Source organism: Trachymyrmex cornetzi, unplaced genomic scaffold, assembly GCF_001594075.2.
Source record: "Trachymyrmex cornetzi isolate Tcor2-1 unplaced genomic scaffold, Tcor1.1 scaffold248, whole genome shotgun sequence".
NCBI classification, from domain to species: domain Eukaryota; kingdom Metazoa; phylum Arthropoda; class Insecta; order Hymenoptera; family Formicidae; genus Trachymyrmex; species Trachymyrmex cornetzi.
In genome coordinates, this window is record NW_017297144.1 from 1,592,362 (window position 1) to 1,603,259 (window position 10,898).

The 10,898-nt window shown below is 35.5% G+C and overlaps 1 pseudogene; it reads right to left on the minus strand.

Annotated features, from left to right (window-relative positions):
- Positions 1 to 8,699: 8,699 nt before the first annotated feature.
- LOC108761325 (uncharacterized) lies at positions 8,700 to 10,596 on the minus strand (annotated as a pseudogene).
- Positions 10,597 to 10,898: the final 302 nt, after the last annotated feature.

Here is a 10,898-nt window from a genome sequence, read left to right on the forward strand (position 1 = left end):
TTATCAAATTAAGTCTAATCACAAGTTAACAAAAAAAATGAAAAACCAGACTATAACATCTTAAAATAGTATCTTATATCTGGTCGAACGTTAAGTCGTAACGTTACTCGTCTTTTTCAACCATTATAGCGATAGCTAATTTAGGATTAGCTGAGATTTACATAACAATTTACGCAAAATCGCCACAGGAGTCGCAAGGAATTGCCACAATTGTAAATCAAGGGCTTGTAAAGCTATCGCAAACGTGCCGCTTTAACGCAGAATAAGGCGGATGTACGCATTTGCCGTGGGAACTCGAATCGATCGATGATGAGAGCCTAGAATTCTATCGCAGGAAACTCAAGCTCACCTGCTGCAAGCTCATTTCGCGAAAGTAGCTCGTGAACGGATCGTGTGAACTGACAACGTATCCGCTGACTGTAACAGTTATCCAAAATGCACGAACGGGGAAGATCATTCGACGATTAAATTTTATGTTATCCTCACCGCAATACAAATCGCGATTACGAACTAATGCATTGCTGTTAATCGAGAATACAAATTAATTTCTTAAAAGTTTTGCAGTTTGAAATAAAAATTGCTGTCGTATAAATTGGCTTCTAAAAAGGATAATTTTTCTTGTTATTGTACATTAATAAATTGAATAAAACAAATTCTTTTTAATCAAATAGTACAACTTCTTAAATAGTACTTTTTAAATAGAATAACTAAATTTTCAGACAATATCTTTTACATACATTTTAAAATATGCATTATTTTATGATCTTTGGTTATTAATGATTATTGAATTAATTAATATCTCTTTTAAACAGATATGTGAAACTGTACTCTGTAATACTTTTTATAATATATTTTATCAGAATTGTGGTGAAAGTTTATTATGAGGCTATCATTATGAAATAAATATCGTTTTTAAATATACGCGATTTATGTAAGACTTATAAAATAAATAAAGATTTACTCTCACACACACGCACACACAATTCCTTTAAGGGCAGAAAGCCAAATATATGATAATACCACGGAGATGCTTCTATCACTATAGTACTAATAACAAAAAATATCGAAAGTTATACTGCCATCGAAATAAAATTTTATGAGTGGTTTTATCGGAGCGTTATTGACTCGCGTATAAGAATACGGACGAGCATGATTTTATGATACGAGTTCTCCCTATTAGCTGCTTTATTTCACTTCGCCCAAGTCATCTCTAGCGGGCGTGTTTTATATACGCAAACTGTAAATCTTTATCGATACACAAAGATCGACAATCAAGTCTCGGGGGCATAAAACACATGTATAACATGTGCTATATAAAAGCTTCTCCCAAATTATGTCTTTACCCTTATTCGAGGATGTCGTTTTTTCAGACTTTACGAGAAAGCATAATTTAAATATTGAACAAACTCATAACGATTTTATTTGTTAAATTTTATCACGAATAAAATCTTGCACAAAGTTCTATACGGAAATACACAATCAATAGGAAATAGAGCTTATAACGGTCGAAACTGCATCTTTGGTGCTTAAATATTTTTCGCAATAAATTATTGTTCACAGATTTTAATATGTTTATCAGTATTACTAAAGTTAATTTATAATGAACGAAAATATAGCGGATTGACGCTTCGATTTAAAAACCACAGTAGAAGCATTTCTTCGTAACGATGGCACGTAGCTTTCATTCCCAACATTATTTCGAATTGCAGCGAATATTTTTAAATGCCCCTCCGGCCGCAGACACCTGCAATCAAGAGGGGGAAACAGGATCAAAGGACTCGTACTGAATTTCAGAACGACCGAGTGAGCACCCTCGGGCCGCGTAATCTGTTGGGTCCTTTGCACATCGGCCACCAGGAAGTCATTTCCCGCGCGAGCGTCACCTTAATTGGTGAAAGCTTTGAGAGAAAGACCGACAGGGAGACAGAGAGATAGAAATAAATAGGAAAAAAGCGCATCGAGCGGCAAACGAGGAACCGGAACAAACTGGCATTGCATGAGAGTAATGGTGAGAAGAGAATCGTAGACTTCAACGATAAATTCATCCGCGTACCAGTCTGCTTCGGCTCGTCTTCCACGGAAATGCGTATTTGCCGGTAATTATATGAAATTCGTTCCCTTTGATCGCGGCCGAGATATTGCGCCCCCTCTGCGAGAAAACCGCGCTAAAGACTCCCTTCGCCCGCCATCGTATTTGAGGCAAAGTAAGCAGCGTAGATGCGTTAATTGAGGAACTCGGACGAGCGCCTCGGGGAATTATGTCCCTTAGGCATCGTGACGAGAGCCGGCCGTGCCAGTTCTCTCGCAAAAATAATTGCGAATGGGTGATAAAGCGACGGTGAGGCTCTTTGTAATTTCCGCGAGCTTTGAAAAGAAGAACCGCTTTAATTGAGTTGAGATGAATAAGAAAAAACCGTGAAAAAAAGGAAAAAACATGAACCACTACTTAAACTCTCTCTCTATCTCTCTCTCTCTCTCTCTCTCTCTCTCTCTCTCTCCCCCCTCTCTCTCTTTCTCTCTCTTTCCGAGAGTAACGTGATAAGACACTTAATGCTCATGCAAGAGTTTTAAGTGAATCGCCTTTGTTCAGGCCCGTGCAACATATAGTCAGCAAAAAAATACGTATCTCCCTCATTAAAGACCACGATTAATTGTAAGCGTTAATCCTCGCGGTTGATAATTGGTTTTATATCTCTTAACACGTTACTTTATTATTTTTTCTAATTTTTTTGTATATATCCTATTTTTCGTGAAATTAAATGTATTACAGCTTTTTTCAACTGTATTTAAATTTTGTAGAACACATTGATTTATGATTGTTTATATTATCGGAAAATATCACATAATTTTTCTAGAACCTTCATCATTTAGAATTGTAAAGTTAATCGTACTTCTCCGATAATTTCTCTAATCGAATATGTAATATGCATCGCTCGACAGTGCAATTCACGCTCATTAATTCTGTATATACCCATCAATCGTGCAAACCCATCAATGTCGATATTTGATGAAAATCAGATTCGTATGCAATTAGAGAACTACACGCAACCGTTGCAACGTAACGTAAACTTATCCAACTCCCAATATAGATAACTCGTATCGATTATCCATCCATCTTTATGGGAACGTATATACATTGCACATATTTTGGATTATATTTAAATATCGTGTCGACACTATAATAGACAATCTCGTCACACTGTGCTAGATAAGAATGTCACAAAATTACTAGGTCGACTTAAAATAATTGTAATCAAAAAGTAATATAATAAAATTTAACGCGTTCTATATTCATGGACGTCTTTTGCATCTTTTAGCCACTAGGCAGTAATTTTGCAAGATTAACAAAGATTAAGTAAATGAAGATTAATGATTTAAGTCTGAAATATGAATAAAACGCACGAACAAATATTCAAATCTCGTCCGTATTTCCGTAATGGAGAGCATATTTCCGTTTGTGAGCATCAATTCGGTTGAAGTCCATCAAGCCTGTAATTTTTATGCGACTGCGTGTTCAATCCCTATAAAACTGCCAGCTCGTTGTCATCCGCCGCACATGCGAATGTATTCAGCGGACCATTATAATACATACGCATTCCCCCATATAATTTCAACTAAATTATTGTCAAGTTAGTTCATTGTATTTTTATTAAATTGTCCAATAATTTAAAATGTCAAACGTATTAAAAAAAAAAAATTCGTAACACGAAAAACTAAATCTTTAAGGTGACATATGAGGTTTGTTGAAAACATCATGTACGTGTGACTATATATCAAAAAAATTTATTTAAAAACTGTAGAATATTAAAAATCTGGAGTTTTGAAAATTATTTAACAACCCCAAGGATTACTTATTGAGGATGTTAAGATGACTCGAAGCTGTGCTTTCACGAAGCATTTAAAGTTAATTTGGCAACTTTGGTTCCATTCGCGGCTGCTAATGGCTATTTAGGAGTCCTCCGAACATTCTCGCACTCGCGCTTGCCATGATATCGTCGAAATTCAGACTCTTTCCTCGAATGCGCGGCATAGACGTCCTTAAAACTGCCGAGGAAACGCGGTATTTAAATTTCTCTACTATTGTAGGAAGCTATTCCACACATTCCGCGTGTTAGAACAAGCCTCGTTACCTCTCACGGTTATTGCAAAGGGCAAGGAGACTCCTTCTCATATGACGCATACCACCGCCGCTGCACTCACGTGACGATATTAACATTGCGCCTCGCGATATTATATTAATCTAGAGTATATATGCGCCGGGGCACATATACGACTCTCGTGGGACGGAAGGCCATCGAGATAGTTCTGGAAAACTCGTAAAAATTCTACGTGAACCTTTCCCGTTCTGTAACAACGCCATGCGCGAGATCGTTTGAAATATACGATTACTCTTATACTACGATAGCGATTTCGTATTCCTGAAATTTATGTCTTTTAAATGTGGAAATTCGATTCGTATGAAGGTTCATAAATACCAGGATAATCGGTGGTCAGATATACGGGCCGTTATATGTGAACGACTGTTATTTTTCATAACGTCGAGTCATCTTAACGTGACTCGTTAAAATAAACTACACACACACACACACACACACATATATAGATACGCGTTATTAATTTACTCTTTGCATAACTACAAGTAGATGCATGATGAAGGAAGATTTACATTTATCTAATTACTTAATTCCTAGGAAAACGGATACACAATTCAGGAGATTATAAGCCTAACAGGTTCCTCGTTTCCTAGAAAATTAATTCGTAATTGAAATTTTACTTTAATCTTCATCCATTACTATGCCTCTATTCTAGCACATTTTAATAATTTTTATCACATCACATTTTACAATACATGTATAGATGAAATTTTTATTACGTACTACCTCGTAAGCAATCGCACGCACATAGCTCCCATATAAACTTTTATTTTACGTGCTCGAAACTGTACACGAAAGCGCGTAGGATATGTTGATTTCAGTAACGCTATTTCTCTCGCCGTTTCTCTTCCCTTTTTCGGTCGTATTCAAATGAATATTGCAGTTTCGTAGGAGTGGGCTCGCATATAAAAGTGCGGGGACTTGTTTGGAGTGGCCAATAAATTATATCTAGCATCATAAAAAACTTTCAAGCACACCAACGCGAACACTTGCACCCCATTCTCTTGTTCTTCTTAGCAATCAGGATGATTGATAAAAGGGCTTTCCACTTGCGCTAATCAGTACTTTATATGCACGATAAGATACATGTATGTTCTATGTATTACCTAGTTTCAATAATTCAATAAAGCGAAAGGAATTTACATAAGTGCGTCAATATTATTCTTGCTTGTTTGACAAAGCAAGAAACTACCATGCTATTAATTATTTTTTTTAATTTAAAGTAGTTTGTATATTTTATTGGAGTTGCAAATGGCATTGTAAACATTAAAGGTGGCTGCGGGTTATCGCGAAAATTGAAACAAACGTTGTTATCTCACTTGATGTAACGAATGTCAGTTGTCGCCTGTCGGAGGCTCGCTTTATCGATAAAAAGTGTCACGAGAAGCCGACGATTTACGACCAAGATTGGTATCAGCGAAACAAATGGTATAACGGCAGACTGATTCGCTAGAAAGATTCGCCATGAAGCCTGTAATAACCTACGTTGTGCGAAATTCTAACTGATCTCGTATAAAATTCAAAGCTAACATGAGAGATGATCCATTGAATGATGCAATGGAGCTTGCTGAATGTCAACGCTTTCAATAAAAGAAGAAATGCGATAACGTTAAAAGTTGATTTAATTTTAATATAACTGATATAATACGATGAAATTTTCTTTTTTTTTTAATCTTTAAATTATTTATTTTTTTTTTGTGTTAATTTTATAACTGATAAGTTTTTAATTGTATACGTCGGTCAAGATGATAGCGAAATCTGAGAACTTATTATGGAATTGTTTGGAATAAATTTCGATTAGAATTGTTCAATTATTCTTTAGATTTCTATTATGTTTTCTAGGGAAAATGAAATAATTCCGATCGAAATCCATTCCGAACATTTCTATCGTATAATACATGCTGTTATTTCTAATAGAATCTCATAAATTGATTTTTTCGCTGATGATTCGCAAGCTAAAGAATTTATTTATTAGTTTCATAATACAAATTATATGATAGATGATTTCTTTAGGATAATTTTGATTAAGTTTGATCTAAAAATTGATTATTAATTATAATTATGCAAACACATTATCAATATTGGTAAATTAATTACAGAACACAAAATATGTACACATTTAATTTTCATATTCAATTCTCTGATGGTCTAATTTTCAAACATCATGATAATATAGGTATTATTTATATACATAAAACATTATTTTAAGTAGGGCAATATTCCTGAACGAGAGAGATGCGCTTAACAAAACTATACGGTTGCTGTAATTTATTTCCAGAACGGCAGTATGTGGTGTAATTAGAATGCTTTGTTTGGATAGAATTCGTTCTACTTTTTTACTTGACACACTTGCTCCCGACCTCTTCTTGTCATTCCTCGACAACAGGTTTCTGCACCTTGGCGACCTTCTTTTCCTTATTTCTCGAACTAGACGGTGGCACCGGTGTCTTAACATTTCCGGAACTGCAAAGCCAATCAAACGTAATCGGAACGTGATGTATGTGAACATCACTGCTCTATACATATACGTACACAAGTCTTCGAAAGTCTATTTCACCTTTGTGCCAATTTATCAGTGGGAAAGAAAAAACTTCCAACGCTTTGATTAAATTTTTCTGTAGTTAAAAAATCGTTCGTTTAATTCATTTGATGCAATTTATCAATAGTCTCATATAAGATACTAAATCTTGTATAGATAAAATATATTTCTATCTGCGCTCATCCCGCGTTATTCCCTTTATACCAATTTTTTTTACCGTCAAAATTTGTTATTCTATTTACAACCTTTAGAAACAACGTAAAAGTTGTTTTTACATTTTTTCAATTCGTAGTCCGTAATCCATTGGGAAAGTTAAAGTAGATGAAAGGTTTTAGCTCCATTCGCGTACTCATGATTGATTGAAAATCTATACTGAAAGAAGCGAGAAAAACTCCGATAAACATCATTCGCACACATGTACACGGTCTCGAGTATCGACTCCCTCGGATTCGCGTTTCAAGCCCAAACGAGGGGCAGACCGGCGGAATTGTCCGTAAAAATTCCTCCGATCTGGTTGTAGGACAGCCTGCAGAAGTAATTGGAGTCTTGAATTGGCGAGCGAGAGAACTATCTCGACAGTAATTAAACATTCTTTGTAAATTCTTTTTCTGAATGCAGCACCGTCCACGTCGAAAACGACGCCATCTCATGGTGTCGAATATCGAGATCTGAGACTTCCTCTCAATCGCCAATGCGTCTTTGCCTCCTGGCGTGAACACAGTATATATAATCTTGAAATCGATAGCAGTGATTTTTTTAAGTCAGTCCGAAAGGCGGTTTGAGACCGATTGGTATTTACGAATGCGATCGTCGCACATCGAAATGCTTTGGTCAAAGAATTGCTAGCCTTACAGTCAATATATCTTGATGAATTTAACGACCTGAGAGGATTCTCGATTCGTCTTCAACTTTTCGATAGACAACGATTACTTATATTGCGTGTTGCAATATATATAAATAGAACATTTCAATATTATTAGATATTAATTAAATAATAGATGATAACAAAAATAGATTGTGTTTTAAATTTCAATATTTTGAAACTAAACATTTGAAAATTTGTATAATATTAAAAATTAAAATCTGTTTATTCAATCCTGTTTATAAGAAAATCTTTGGTTTATTTTAATAACATAATAATGATACAATTTAAAGTGTTTAAAGTATCACATAATTAATACATAAATCAGGACAATGAACAACTCATTCTATGTTCCTTAAAAGACGATGGACAAACTTATATAGGAATTTATAAAGATTGTGAAAATATCCGATAGTAATTGAATACTGTATAAATCGCGTTATGTAAACAATTTAGTTACATTTCCGGTTTTATGGTCTGTAGACTTTAATAGCCAGTAGGTATACCGTTGGGATAAAACGACTCCCCATCGAGATGGAATTTCGAAAATAACGTTAATCCATCGTAATATCCCGTGCCTCTGTTCCTATATTTTTCAAATCTAATGTTCAAACAAATTACTGCATCGTTTACCGACTAATTATTCAATATCATATGTCTTTTATTTTAATAAATTAAAATGCATGCTTGTTTGTGATACCGTCGATTAACTTCATTTATCAGCTTAATTGTTTACTCATTAGTAACTAATCATGTGCAAGGTTGGTTGTAACATAATTTATTCAGCCTGCTATTTAGTCTGCTATTTAGGCCGCTTATTTCTAAATAGCTTTAATTCCGCTAACGACTTATGAATTTACCTCAATGATAATTGTTATCGCCTAAAATGCCAAATTAATCTATCTTGAACAAATTAATTTATAATGTATATCTATATATTATATATATATAATATATATGTATATGTATGTATACAAACTTCAACAAGTATAAATTTTCCCACGATAAGCAAATAACAAGCTTGTTATTATGTGAACTATACAACACAGATTATGTCAGCAACATTGTAATAATATTACAACGTGCCAGTAATATTACAATAACATTGTAAACGCTGCAATAACGTTTCTGTGTTGTATGGGAAGTACGGAATATACATTCGTATATTTTATATTTGTATCATTTTTCGTGTCTAGATATCACCTATCACCTATTAATTTAGGGTCGGCTTCACCGATCTTTGCACCTATATCATTTTTCGCATCTAAATATCATCTACCAATTTAGGCCTGGCTTCACCGGTCTAGTTTCATATCGCACGATCTTTCTCATAATTTCGGTAATCGATTTAAGCCGAGCTCCATAAAGTGCGCGTTCGATAATTTGGGATTCGATCGGATTTGAAGGGTCTCTTCGAAACAGGAATCTTCCTATAATCAAAGTCTGGTAACGAGAATCGATCGCATTGTTCCGCGATATGCAATGATAACGCAATACCAGAGACGAGTGCTGGAACTGCTGGAAGTGATCTCAATTAACTTTAATAAACAAAGCGTTTGCATTTTATCAATGTTGTTGCATATCAAATATATCAAAAACTTTGTTTTTGGACTACGAAATGATATAACAATTTTTTTTCATAATCTGTTGTCTTTTAGAAGACTGTACACTTTATACTATAGCTGTCCGTTTTCTCGCCTCTCCAAGATCGTTTTCACCATCGGTTGACGCACTTTTGCGCTTTCCGCGTCGTCGGAAGTTTTCCTTCTTCATTAAGGGAGGAGTGTCCCTTTTCTGCGTCAGCCAACGCAGTTTTCTTACTTCCTGGCCCCTTATTCTTACTTAGAAACGCCGTATCTGCCTCAGCCTATCTCCCTCCTCTTCCTTTCTATCTTCACGAGCAACCTCCAGGTTTTCCTCGTTTTCGTGTCGATCGAAGCGATCATGTTCATCTCGCTCAAGTCTTTTGGCTGGTTTCCTCGATATCTCTATCGTAACGTTCTTCTCTTCGACTCGATCCAATCGGTTGATCTTTTCTGCACTGTTATCCGACGATCGCGTCTCGCGTTCTTGCCCGCGACGTTGTTGATAAGGATTCTTTCCAGGATTTCTGTGCACTTTTCTCCTTCTCATCCTCCTCTGTCATCGTGTTCTCCGTATCTCTGCTTCTTCTTCTTTTTTAGCCGCGATCTACGATCTGTTCGTTTCTTTTTGCACATCACGTTGAGCCGAGCAGCGATCTTGCAGCGTTCTTATCTTCGACCTCGCCGACTTCGCGCTGATGCGGATTATTGTCACGTTTCTCGCGTATTCTTTCTGCCACCTTGTCGGTATTTCTTGTACCATCGTCACTACGTGCTCCACCTGCCGACGTTTCTGTTTTTCCGCGCCAAAGTGAACGACTGCTTCCATCCGCTTCCGATAGATCTTCAGCGATGATTCCGTCAAGCGTATAGTTTCGATGCTGGATCCTATCGGACGTTTGATTCTTTTCGAATCGACTTCTCTTAAAGTATCTGGGACGTTACGTTAACGCTTGTCGCTTTTATCGAAGTACTCGGGTTTATTTTCCGGGTACTAATGTGATTCTTGCAAATCATGTGTGTCATCTTGACTATTTGTAATTAATCATAACTCTGTATCGTTACAATTGTGAATTTCTATAAAGTTCATTTTTTGCGGAGCACTCTTGCTGGAATAATAATAACTTGCTGGAATAATAATGATGTTCAACATCAGTGAAAACGACAGAATTTTCAACTTTAATGTATCCTATGAAAAAATAATAAATAAATCACTGCAATTGCAAAGTAAATTTATCTGCAAAATGTGTAGTTTAATTGGAAATTACATATAACAAAAACCATTTCTTTGACAGTCAATATTTGGTTTCGCCGCAATAATATTTTTTTCTAAAATAAATTATAATGAAATGAGTATCATTCTTGCTTTTGAGAAGGATATACAAAACTATTAAATCTTTCTCGTTAGGGTATTATGTTAATAACTCGTATTTTATACCGCGTATTGCCGAGTTTCATCGTTGATAATACTGTCGCAGAATTTGCAGATTTTTAAATGGGATCGTGTTTCACATGGTCTTTCTCCCCCCATTCGCGAATAAAATTACTCACGAGATTTAGGAGAGTCTTTGTCTGAATATGCGCCGGCGGTTCTGCAATATTACAAGATATTTTATGCAATGCGAAAAGCATCGTGCGAAAAATGCTATCTCTCTCGTGAATTAGCGAGCATAGCAATAAAAATAACTAAAGAGATAGTTGCTTGCAAATCGCAGTGTTTATATAATTTATGAGGTAGCGAAATAATTCTATCTACCGTA